Raw genomic sequence first — 10,508 nt, 5'->3', positions numbered from 1 at the left:
CAAGCAGAATCTCCTCAACCTGATGCCTGATGCACTGGTGTCAACACAGGCTGAGTTGAAGACTTTGACAGATAAGTACTCCAAGCTATCTGATCGTCAAAGTCTCAAAAGCAAATTCATCAAACTTGCCACTGAAGCTGTTGACGACTACAACAAGAAGGCTACCCCTCCAGTACCAACTACTCAGCCTCTGATTGAAGAGCCAGCCGATGAATCTCCTCAAGCTGATGAAACTCCTCAAGCCGAGGAAATACCACAAGAAAGCCGTGTGGATGTACCGGCAATTGAAGAAATCGCCACGGAAAATCCAGCTGATGAATCTGCTACAGCTGGTGAGACTGCCCCTGATCCAGCTGCTGCTTCAAAGCAAGCTGATGACTCTGTTCTAGCTGGTTCCTCAAAGCCAGCTGATGAATCTGCTGAGAAAACACCTTCACCAAAAGCTTCAAAGGTGAAGAAGATGACTCCGTCTGCATCAGACGTGAAGAAGACAAGGGCTGCTGAGAAGGAAGCCAAAAAGAGAAAGGCCTCCTCAGCAGAAGAAAACACTAAGACCAAGCGCCTCAAAGCGCTCGAAGAAAATGCTCCACTAGACCCTGTGCCCCTCAACGTCGCTCCATCTTAAGAAATGGTCACCTTTGATGACCAGGAGAAAGGGCCAGATGAGGAAATGAAGGATGCTGCATCTGAGGAACACACTGACGAAGAAATTTGCATTGACGACAGTCCTCAGCCCTCCATTCCTCAGGTAACAACTGCACCAGGATCAGCTGCACCAGCTGATGATTTTGGCTCGGTCACCAAGCAAGCTGAGGAAGAGCAAAGTGAAAATCCTCAAGCTGATGAAATTCAGAGTCCTGAGAAAAATCCTCAAGTTGAGGATCAGGATGACCCAACTCCTCCTCCTGAGCAAGATCTTCACATTGAGGCTCAGAATGAACCTATTCCTCCTCCTGAGCAGAACCCTCAACAGGATGCTCCAGTTGATGACATTCCTCAGCCTGAGGCACTGCCAGATCCCGTTCCTCAACCTGAAGCACAACACGAGCATGCTCCTCAGCCTGACACCCAAGCTGATGAAATTCGTCACCCTCAGGACAATGCTGAGGAAAATGCACCAGACAAAGACAATGCTTTCGTCGTGCTCAATCCAGAGACTGCAATTGTTGTCTCCCCTCCAGTTCCACAACAAAATCTTCAGCCAATGCAGTGTCAACCATTCTCCAAGCGACCATAGTTTCAAAAGGAGAACTTCTTTGAAGAACGCATGTACTTCATTGGAGAAAATCCCTATGACAAGCCTCAAATCAGGCATCTGAAGTTTTGGACGAGGACACAGCTGAATTACTATGCCTATGTGTTGTGTGGAAGAAATAAGATATTCCAGCAGAGGCATATTCCTCATGTTGAACTTGAAGCAATACCATGCCTGGCTCCAGTCCTCAACGTCCTTCATGAAGCTGGACTGCTACCAATGTGCTCAGATATCTCTGATTGGAACAACGAGCTCATTTTTCAATTTTATGCCACTCTTCACTTCTCTGGCGATCCTGAAGATATTAACACCTGGGTGTTTGACTGGATGACGCAAAACACTCACTAGAAGGCTCCTGCTAGTGAGCTACTGCGTGAATTGCCAGTATCAATTCCCTCAGAGGAGGCCGTGAAGCTTTATGGTGAGCGTGAGCTGCCCAACGGGATGATGGAAGTCCTCATGAAGCCTTTGGCTAAAGGGCAACCACCGAGAAAAACCTTCCTCGTCCACGAGCTCAAATATGCACCAAGGTCTGTTTACAGAATCCTCTGCAGTGTTCTTGCGCCGATCAAAGGCCACGATGATGAAGAAGATGTCGTAGGCATCATGAAGAATATCCTCTTCAACATCATCCATGGTATTCCTATCAACATACATGATTTCTTCTTGAGGACTTTGGCCGACAATGCCATGTGTCCATTTGATCACAAGATATATGCCCCATGGATCATGAGATTCATCAGGACAAGGACATGCATCAACTTCCATGCTGATTTCAACAACCATGTTGGTTATATGCCTCCTATCAGGGTCAACAAGAAGACTTTCGAGCCAGTTGAAGGAAAAGGCAAGTCAGTTATTGATGAAGGCCGTAGGCCCCTTGGTGGCCAGTTCAGAGAGACGGAAGCATATTCTTCATGGGATGATACTGAGACTCACCCTCCAAGCCCTGTTGCTCCTCGCGTGATGAATACAAGAGAGCTTCTCCTCAGTCTTCACCAGAAGGTGGATCGCAATCACAAGTGGGTCAAACGCCAGTTCGGCGCCATTGTGAAAACCCTCACTGAAACACAAAACTCTGTGAAGCTTAACCATCACTATCTGCATGAGGTTTTTGATCGCACCTGGGCCACACTTGCTCATCTGAGGACTCAGAGAGAACTTGAAGAATTGGAGTTTGAGCGACACTTGGACATTTCGTGGCCTCCCTTGATACCATTTCTGTAGTGGCCCGACTCAAAACGAGTCAAGCCTCTGTGTTTCTGTGCCATCCCTGGATCAGTATGCTGGCACACACAGTACATCAATGTATATATCAAAGTGCAATCACATGTAAATATCGTAAAACTGATATATACCTTAAATATCTCAGCGGAAGCAGTCAAGGGAGTGGAGTCCCAATAAACACCAACGGCAAGTTGAGTGTAGACCGTAACCCTGAATCGTACTCTTACTCGTCGAAGAAAAATATCTACAACATAAGACGTTGCAGCCGTGTAGGTCAGCATATTGAATATGCCGGCAAGTCACATATGAGAGGGGGTAAAATATCATCTATACTATATGCATATATGGCAGGTGGTGTGATAAGTTTTAGCGTAAAGAAAATTTTCTCCTACAACAAGAGAGGGCTAAAAGCAAAATGTTACTACATTGTTGGTTGTTAACGAGATGGTTCCACCAACCAATTCTCGTACCCATGTTGTCAATAATACCCACATCAATATTGTTATTTGTGTTGAGAATTTCAGATAACTTCAGTTCCTTTGGCTCAAGTTGTCCATGACCGTGGACACGGCTAATCGATTAGGTTTGAGTACTCTGTAGAGTTTTGCACACGTTCCCCACAAGATTAGATCGCCTCCGTGTATGTCCTCGCACTTCAGGGTGTTTGAAGACCGGATGATCAAAACATGGTCTTTCAACGGGTCCCTTTGAATCCCTGTCGGTGCCCATCCATTCCTACCGTTCTTCTTCATCTGCTAGCACCGCCTGTCCAAAGTCGCCGCGTTGTCCAACCAAGCCAGAGCCCATAATGACTTGTGGCTGTGCAGGTAAGCCTTGGGTCTTGAAAATATCCGTCCGTCTCTTTGAGCTTGGGTGAAGCTTTCCGCAGGATGTCATGGCCTCTCCAGCATCCCGGGTCATCCACTGGTTTCTCCAGGGAGCCGATCAACCATCCTTCACCCAGATTTGCATTGCGTCCTGAGGTCTTGAAAAGTCTTGACTTAACCGGTCTTGGTTATTAAATTATTCTCGCATCACTCGTGATAAACTCTCAACCAGAATCTCGTGTACTCAAGCATAGCAACATGAAATTTGTCGTCCCGGGCCTAGTAACGGGGTTGTTGGGTTCCTACCACATGATACTACAATATGTAACCATAATTTCCAAGTACCTGGTCAGCATGCAATTGGGCATAGGATGGTAGAACTACGATGCATAAAACATAGGTGATACATGATCAAATGACTTGCCTGGTGATGTTGACGAAGAAGAATTTCTCGAGAAATAACTTGATAGACTACTCGTCACTCTCCGATGAAATTTGTATAACAAACATATCATTCACATAAGCACTCATACTAGCAATCATTCTAGCAATCAAAACAAAAGAGAGAGCTAATAGGAATCCGAAGGAAACTTCAAATAAGACTAGGGAGTCTTCTACTACATCAAACACTAAATAGTTTTTGTCCAACGGAAAATAATAACAGGGAACTAAGATATAAGTTTAACTAAGATAAAATAAAGTATTTTTCACAAAACTATTTGAAAGTATTTCCAAGCGGGATTTGAAACAGTAGAGAAACCAATTGCAAGTTATTAGAGAACTAGAATTGCTTTCATGATAACATATAAAAATAAAAATCAAAACTTGTTGCAAACCTACTGGTAACTAACAGAAACAAAACATAATCTTCATGAAATATAAAAGAAAAATAATTTAAAAACAACTAAAGAAAGGAAATTAGTCACAATCCTAAAAGAGGTGAAACAAAAATTGTTTCACAAGAAACCATGAGCTAAAATACTCAAACAAATCTTAAAGTTTTACCACCGATAAATAAGATCACTAGTGGTCAGTAGCAAAAAGAATCAAATTAAAAGCTATTTTTAAACTCCCGATATAAGCAAAACAAGCTTTAACTCAAATCTGATCTAATTCAAATTTAATAAATCCAAACATAGAAAAATTATATATCTACAGAAACTACATAACATTTGTGATCCAACGCAAAAAGAATCACCTAATTCGGAGTTATAGACTAATAGATATGAATTTTCTAAGATTGCAATTTTCTGAAAAAACTGCAATACGGGATTTCGTGAATCTCACCATGGGTGACAGAGAGGAAGAACTCCGGCGAGGTAGCTGCTCTAGCGAGGTGGGGAGGTCGCCGGCGGGGAGGGGGAACGGCGGAGGGGGTCCCGGAGGCGAGGAAGGGGCGTCAGGGGCTCCTGGGCGTTCTTCTGTTCGGCTCCTTGCAGGAACAACAATGGTGGGGGCGTCGTGGCTACGGGCAGGGAGAGGGCGAGCTGATGGGGAAAATGGAACGAGGAGAGGAGGGGCGTTCTTATAGGGGTGGTGGGAGGCTCGGCAAGGAAGTGTAGCCCGCGAATCGGGGGAGGGAAGCTTCCTGGGAAGCTTCTGCCATGGCCACAAAAGGAAGCTCGTGAGGAGGAAGAAGAAGGTGGGATTGGGCCAGATTGGTTTCCTAACGTGACCCAAGTACATTCCTAAAATAAGAGATCTCTTTTCCTTTTTATTAAAACAGGAATTAATATGATTAAAAGGAAATAGAATATCTTTGGAATATAGCGGTATAATATATTAAAATTTTCAGAAAAATAAATTCAAAAAGATGGACATTTTTTCACGGCCAAAATAAATACTTCAAAAATGTTTTTTTTTCAGAAAATCCCCTAAATGCTTTATTTCTTTTTGCAAATAATTACTCAAATAAATCTTGGGTGTCATGGCTCAAATATTTCAAAGAATATCCCCGGGTTTGGAGGGTCATGTTTCTCCTCTCTTTGCTTTTAAAAGATTGAATTTGAATTCATCGGAGATGGGGAAAGTCATTTTATTCCCTCTCATTCAAAAGTTTTTGAAAAGTTTCAAATTTCACTCAAGTTTCAATCACTCAAGCAAACAAACAAACAATATAATAATTATATTAACATTCCAAAATTAGGGATGTTACAAACCTACCACACTTAAAATGAATCTCGTCCTCAAGATTCAAAGAGGCTAGGAAGAAAGGTTAGGGTTTGGGGGTCTTCTAACAATTCCAACCTCCTCCAAAGTGGGATGCTACCACACTTAAAATGAGACATACTCATGCCTGCATATACCATATTTTCTCATATCCTCATAATTGTTCAGAGATCTTTGTTCGAAGAGAAACAACGCATACAGTTTCAACATAGACAATCATGAGACAATAAATTCCATTTATTCATGATGTTATTACAATCTCAGGGACTTCTGTTACAAAAATTTCACTCCATGATCTTATGAAAAACAAGAGTGCTTCGGATTACACTTATTGCTATGGTCAAAACTTAATTACTCCATTCTAGCTTTATTCCTTTGTGGACAATCGCTGGCAAAATGTCCCGCTTCCTTGCAACAAAAGCAAATGATTTCTGACAAGTCTCGAGGCGTCTTAGTGTTTGCCTTTTCTCCGTGGGTTCCTGGCTTCCTTCCTGAGCACATGTATTTGTGGTGGCCAAATTTCATACACTTGTAACATCTGACATGACTCAGGTCCATGTCTGCAGAGATTTGGCTCTTCCGAGGGTACTTTTTCTTCTTTCTGGACTCCTTCATTTTGGCCAGTTCTTCTATTTCAAGTGGATCAAACTCCACTTCTTCCGTCGGGAAGTTTCCTAGATACTCTTGGCTTCTCTTCGTGCAATCCTGTGAATAATGTCCTTCTTCTCCACATGAGTAACATGCATTGGAGAAAAATCTGGTCAGACCTTGTCCATCAGGGTCTTCAACATTTTCGTTTATCACCGGTTCTTCTAGAATCTTCTTCTTGAGGGTTTCCTTCACTGCATCTTTCTGTTTCTTGACAAATTGTTGCACCTTGGGGTAAATGTGACACTGAGCTGGGTAGTGGTTGGTTCCTTCACAAAGGAAACAAGTCACCTGACTACTTGGGCACTCCTCAGCTGGGTGATTTTCTTCACAATGAGTGCATCCATCCTTGTGTTCTTCCTGGGTGTGTCCTATTTCTCCACAGATCTTGCATGCACAAGTCTTCTCCTTCGGATTATCATAGCTCTTCTGAATAAGTCGGGATCTTAACAGAGTGTTCTTGAATTCGTCCCAAGTTTCTGCTCCACTAAATCCCTGTATGGCATGGTGCATTTTCCACCAGATTGCAGCACTTTGTGTAAAGTACTGAAGAGCGTGTTCCACTTCATACTTCCTTGAGATCAAGTTGCTCCCGAAGTGGTTCTCCATGTTCTGAATCCATATTTCAGCCTCCAGCTGGATCATTGGTCCAGAGACTACAAGTCCAGCTTCATACTCCATCTGGTAGGGTTGAGGTTTTGGGGATGAGACGGGTAAGAGAGGGAGGGAGATACAAACAATATTTTTTAGAATATGTTTTAGTTGTGGCCGTCGGAAAACACACACCAATGATGGCTCACAAATCATCGTATCTAACGTGGGTACATAAAAGGGGTTTGGACTTCTAATGGTCATATAAATATTTGAACGCTTCAGGGTCTTCGAATTCTTCGGGTCTTGAGAGTCTTCAATTGGTGTAGCTTCAATGCTTCAATTGCATGGTGATATCCCCTTTACTTTGACGTGGGAGTCGGTTGATCCTTCATGTGGTCAAAAGGGAAAGGGCATTGCCTAACTATTTGAGGTGAGAGAGAACATTCGATGAAATCAGAAGAGATGAGAAGTAAAAGGCGTTGTTGAAAATAAATTTTTTGGGACATCCTTTCCTAAGAAATTTCCAGTTTCTAGGGTCACGTCCTACAGTCAACATGTGCTCTGATACCATTTCTGTAGCGGCCCGACTCAAAATGAGTCAAGCCTCTGTGTTTCTGTGCCATCCCTGGATCAGTATGCTGGCACACACAGTACATCAATGTATATATCAAAGTGCAATCACATGTAAATATCGTAAAACTGATATATACCTTAAATATTTCAGCGGAAGCAGTCAAGGGAGTGGAGTCCCAATAAACACCAACGGCAAGTTGAGTGTAGACCGTAACCCTGAATCGTACTCTTACTCGTCGAAGAAAAATATCTGCAACATAAGACGTTGCAGCCGTGTAGGTCAGCATATTGAATATGCCGGCAAGTCACATATGAGAGGGGGTAAAATATCATCTATACTATATGCATATATGGCAGGTGGTGTGATAAGTTTTAGCGTAAAGAAAATTTTCTCCTACAACAAGAGAGGGCTAAAAGCAAAATGTTACTACATTGTTGGTTGTTAACGAGATGGTTCCACCAACCAATTCTCGTACCCATGTTGTCAATAATACCCACATCAATATTGTTATTTGTGTTGAGAATTTCAGATAACTTCAGTTCCTTTGGTTCAAGTTGTCCATGACCGTGGACATGGCTAATCGATTAGGTTTGAGTACTCTGTAGAGTTTTGCACACGTTCCCCACAAGATTAGATCGCCTCCGTGTATGTCCTCGCACTTCAGGGTGTTTGAAGACCGGATTATCAAAACATGGTCTTTCAACGGGTCCCTTTGAATCCCTGTCGGTGCCCATCCATTCCTACCGTTCTTCTTCATCTGCTAGCACCGCCTGTCCAGAGTCGCCGCGTTGTCCAACCAAGCCAGAGCCCATAATGACTTGTGGCTGTGCAGGTAAGCCTTGGGTCTTGAAAATATCCGTCCGTCTCTTTGAGCTTGGGTGAAGCTTTCCGCAGGATGTCATGGCCTCTCCAGCATCCCGGGTCATCCACTGGTTTCTCCAGGGAGCCGATCAACCGTCCTTCACCCAGATTTGCATTGCATCCTGAGGTCTTGAAAAGTCTTGACTTAACCGGTCTTGGTTATTAAATTATTCTCGCATCACTTGTGATAAACTCTCAACCAGAATCTCGTCTACTCAAGCATAGCAACATGAAATTTGTCGTCCCGGGCCTAGTAACGGGGTTGTTGGGTTCCTACCACATGATACTACAATATGTAACCATAATTTCCAAGTACCTAGTCAGCATGCAATTGGGCATAGGATGGTAGAACTACGATGCATAAAACATAGGTGATACATGATCAAATGACTTGCCTGGTGATGTTGACGAAGAAGAATTTCTCGAGAAATAACTTGATAGACTACTCGTCACTCTCTGATGAAATTTGTATAACAAACATATCATTCACATAAGCACTCATACTAGCAATCATTCTAGAAATCAAAACAAAAGAGAGAGCGAATAGGAATCCGAAGGAAACTTCAAATAAGACTAGGGAGTCTTCTACTACATCAAACACTAAATAGTTTTTGTCCAACGGAAAATAATAACAGGGAACTAAGATATAAATTTAACTAAGATAAAATAAAGTATTTTTCACAAAACTATTTGAAAGTATTTCCAAGCGGGATTTGAAACAGTAGAGAAACCAATTGCAAGTTATTAGAGAACTAGAATTGCTTTCATGATAACATATAAAAATAAAAATCAAAACTTGTTGCAAACCTACTGGTAACTAACAGAAACAAAACATAATCTTTCTGAAATATAAAAGAAAAATAATTTAAAAACAACTAAAGAAAGGAAATTAGTCACAATCCTAAAAGAGGTGAAACAAAAATTGTTTCACAAGAAACCATGAGCTAAAATACTCAAACAAATCTTAAATTTTTACCACCGATAAATAAGATCACTAGTGGTCAGTAGCAAAAAGAATCAAATTAAAAGCTATTTTTAAACTCCCGATATAAGCAAAACAAGCTTTAACTCAAATCTGATCTAATTCAAATTTAATAAATCCAAACATAGAAAAATTCTTTCGTACTCTCTTCTCTTTACCACGCGATAGGTCAGCGAAGCGTGAGCGGGCGCTCCGAAGTAAAGGCCAAACACTTCGGCCTAAGGGGAATGAGCAACAAAATGACAAGATGAGGTGCCCCGGGCACCCCCATATAGAAAGAAGGGTCGAAGGTTTTGGGCCTGTAGCTTTCCCCGCCCCTCCCTCGTCGAGTGGTGCTTGTTTGGGGGGTGTGCCACCAGAAAGCGGGCTTGAAGCTCTCGCCTTACCAACGAGCCGACTGCTGATGGAATTATATATCTACAGAAACTACATAAAATTTGTGATCCAACGCAAAAAGAATCACCTAATTCGGAGTTATAGACTAATAGATATGAATTTTCTAAGATTGCAATTTTCTGAAAAAACTGCAATACGGGATTTCGTAAATCTCACCATGGGTGACAGAGAGGAAGAACTCCGGCGAGGTAGCTGCTCTAGCGAGGTGGGGAGGTCGCCGGCGGGGAGGGGGAACGGCGGAGGGGGTCCCGGAGGCGAGGAAGGGGGCGTCAGGCGCTCCTGGGCGTTCTTCTGTTCGGCTCCTTGCAGGAACAACAATGGTGGGGGCGTTGTGGCTACGGGCAGGGAGAGGGCAAACTGATGGGGAAAATGGAACGAGGAGAGGAGGGGCGTTCTTATAGGGGTGGTGGGAGGCTCGGGAAGGAAGTGTAGCCCGCGAATCGGGGGAGGGAAGCTTCCTGGGAAGCTTCTGCCATGGCCACAAAAGGAAGCTCGTGAGGAGGAAGAAGAAGGTGGGATTGGGCCATTTTGGTTTCCTAACGTGGCCCAAGTACATTCCTAAAATAAGAGATCTCTTTCCCTTTTTATTAAAACAGGAATTAATATGATTAAAAGGAAATAGAATATCTTTGGAATATAGCGGTATAATATATTAAAATTTTCAGAAAAATAAATTCAAAAAGATGGACATTTTTCCACGGCCAAAATAAATACTTCAAAAAATGTTTTTTTTTCAGAAAATCCCCTAAATGCTTTATTTCTTTTTGCAAATAATTACTCAAATAAATCTTGGGTGTCATGGCTCAAATATTTCAAAGAATATCCCCGGGTTTGGAGGGTCATGTTTCTCCTCTCTTTGCTTTTAAAAGATTGAATTTGAATTCATCGGAGATGGGGAAAGTCATTTTATTCCCTCTCATTCAAAAGTTTTTGAAAAGTTTCAAATTTCACTCAAGTTTCAATCACTCAAGTAAA

This window comes from Hordeum vulgare, chromosome 6H (genome assembly GCF_904849725.1).
Source record: "Hordeum vulgare subsp. vulgare chromosome 6H, MorexV3_pseudomolecules_assembly, whole genome shotgun sequence".
Lineage (NCBI taxonomy): Eukaryota > Viridiplantae > Streptophyta > Magnoliopsida > Poales > Poaceae > Hordeum > Hordeum vulgare.
The sequence above is the reverse complement of the archived record's forward strand: the minus strand, read 5'-3'. Positions refer to the sequence as shown.